The sequence below is a fragment of the Octopus bimaculoides genome, chromosome 6, assembly GCF_001194135.2.
Source record: "Octopus bimaculoides isolate UCB-OBI-ISO-001 chromosome 6, ASM119413v2, whole genome shotgun sequence".
NCBI lineage: Eukaryota > Metazoa > Mollusca > Cephalopoda > Octopoda > Octopodidae > Octopus > Octopus bimaculoides.
The window spans coordinates 8,862,207-8,865,324 of record NC_068986.1 but is presented as its reverse complement, the minus strand read 5'-3'; positions in this window follow the sequence as shown (position 1 = coordinate 8,865,324).

Below are 3,118 nucleotides of genomic sequence, written 5' to 3'. Positions count from 1 at the left end.
GACAGAGAGAGAGAGAGAGATACAGACAGACAGACAGACAGACAGACAGACAGGCAGACAGACAGGCAGGCAGACAGACAGACAGACAAGAAAGTAAATATCGAACGCAGTGTAGCCACGAAAACAGCAGAAAGACTTCGTATTTTTGCCCTTATAAGGTGGAAATAAATTGCCGCGTCCTAACGACTCTTTCCCGTCTTATAATGGTAAAATACAATTAAACCTTGGGAGAGGCATTATGCCGGTAATAAACACACGCACTGGTTCAGTCCTTTATTAATTTATATAGTAAAATACCCAATCTTTCTCTGCTGTTTCCACGGTTATACAGCTTTCGAAATATTTCTTTCTTGTCTGTAAAATACCAAACACATTCGATGCTTCCAAAGTTTGTTTATAAAATGCTGTCACCTATATATATATATATGTGTATGTATGTATGTATGTATGTATGTATGTATGTGTGACGTATGCATTATATTCGGTTATATGAAATCAGTAATATTAAGTAAAAAAACGTAATCGCAATTTGATAGAGCAATGCTAGTGAATGTGCGCACGCTTGTTCCATGCCAAATACGCATTATTTTTGATTTGTCTTTGTTTTTCTACTGAGAGCTCGGAACCTGACTTGGTGCCAATTCCCAATGCTAAATTCCTTCCATGCAATAAAGATTGTTCTATGGTCTACAATAGAATGACTCATTTTGGGGTTAGTTTTGTAGGGATGGGGTTATAAGAGTTGTTGTAGAGAAGAGAGTATTTGACGTGTATAGATAAGTTCTGTGTATATAGATGAGTGAGTGTATAGTTCATGTCGAGATGGATTAGTGTGTTTATATTTGGGATTGTTATTGAGATTCATAGAAATTTCATTCAAAATTACCAGAACTTCACTTGGTTGAAAGACTGGCAGCAATTTATCAATGAGAAACTGAAGTAATTTGAATAACAGTGGGAATAAAATGGTGCGGAGGCGAATGGCTAGGATTAGATGGAGAGATGGAGAGAGAGAGAGAGAGAGAGAGAGGTAGGTAGGTAGGTAGGTAGGTAGGTAGGTATGTAGGTATGTAGGGAGGTAGGTAGGTTTGATAGATAGCTACATAGATAAATAGGTAGATAGACAGACAGACAGGCAGGCAGGCAGGCACACAGGAGGACGGACAGACAGACAGACAGAAAGACAGACAGACAGACAGACAGGCAAGATAACAAAGAGAAGATAAGATAGATAGATTGATAGATCAGATGCTAAGCAGATAGATAATTATGTGGATAGGTAAAATTGGATGTACCTATATCCAAATGTGTCAGCTCTTTTTTAATACGCCATTTTGAAACGCTCATGAGTGAAGAAAAAAATGTCATCAAGAAAGATCATTTTGATAACGCCAATTCTTCAACGAAACATAATCGCATTTGAATGGGGAAGTGGATGACTAACGAGTATTTGAATGATATTGTAAATGACCTTCAAGCTTTTTCGAAAATTCCATTTGTCTTTGCTATCTGAATCAAAGAACAACCAAGTATTTCCAGACGAATAGCGTATTTTTTCTAATTAGCAAGAGATTAGTTTCAATGAAAGCGCGCGCGCGCGTGTATGTGTGTGTGTGTGTGTGTGCGCGCGTGTGCCTGTCTGTCTATCTGTCTATTTGTCTGTCTGCCTGTCTATCTATCTGCCTGTCTGCCTGATTTTATTTGCCACAGTATACTTGAGTGTCTATGTGTATGTGAACTGATGTGATTTACGTTCAGTGTGTAACACATCCAACGCTAGTCTACAATCAGTGTACATTTGCTCTTCCGACTTAGTTTTCTTTCCTATATTTCTAACTTGTGAAAGATTTATACTCAACTGTGCGCATGAGTAATCGAGTGTGATTGTGTATATAACGGTCATGATTGTGTAGTTAAGAATACTACGTTCGAACCCAAGTTGCGGCATTTTACACAAGTATGTATTACGATAGTATCAGAGTGGTTAATATTTTCCGGGTGGAATATAGTATATAAAGTGGAGGCGCAATGGCTCAGTGGTTAGGGCAGCGGACTCGCGGTCATAGGATCACGGTTTCGATTCCCAGACCGGGCGTTATGAGTGTTTATTGAGCGAAAACACCTAAAGCTCCACGAGGCTCCGGCAGGGGGTGGTGGCGAACCCTGCTATACTCTTTCACCACAATTTTCTCTCACTCTTACTTCCTATTTCTGTTGTGCCTGTAATTCAAAGGGTCAGCCTTGTCACACTGTGTCACACTGAATATCCCCGAGAACTACGTTAAGGGTACACGTGTCTGTGGAGTGCTCAGCCACTTGCACGTTAATTTCACGAGCAGGCTGTTCTGTTGATCGGATCAACTGGAACCCTCGACGTCGTAAGCGACGGAGTGCCAACATCATAGTATATAAAAACTGAACAGAATCTGTCGTATCCACACCCTGTTGCTGATTCAGCATGAGAACATATAACTTGGAACAATCTCAAACTACAACATCACACAATACTAAAGTAAACCAGGAAACTTCACTCTTCATATCGACCTGAGAAAGAGACCAGATTTGATTTTCGTAGCTGACAAAGCGAAACGGCACAGAAATACATGCGCCCTGCGAGACAGTGACGTCACACACAGACCTCAAAATATTTTACACATGTCTGGGTGGAGAATTTTTCCCTGGTCTCTTTCCGTAATAAGAAAGATCTTGTTACTCCAAATACACTAGAGCATGTTAAATATGACTTTACATGAAAATATTTTATTCAATGCTTCTTCGTACAATATCATATGTATAAATATCTAGATAGAGAGACTGAGAGAGAGAGAGAGAGGTACATACATGCATACAGACAGACAGACAGACAAACAGACAGAAAGAAAGAGAGAGAGAGAGAGAGAGAGAGAGAGAGAGAGAGAGAGAGAGGCGTACATATATGCATACAGAAAGAAAGAAAGAAAGAAAGAAAGAAAGAAAGAAAGAAAGAAAGATAGATAGATAGATAGATAGATAGATAGATAGATAGATAGATACATTTCTTTTATTAGCCACACAGGGCTCAACGAAGATGGGACAAATACAATGTAGAGCTTTTCTTTTTGGGAGGGGAAAGGAAGGA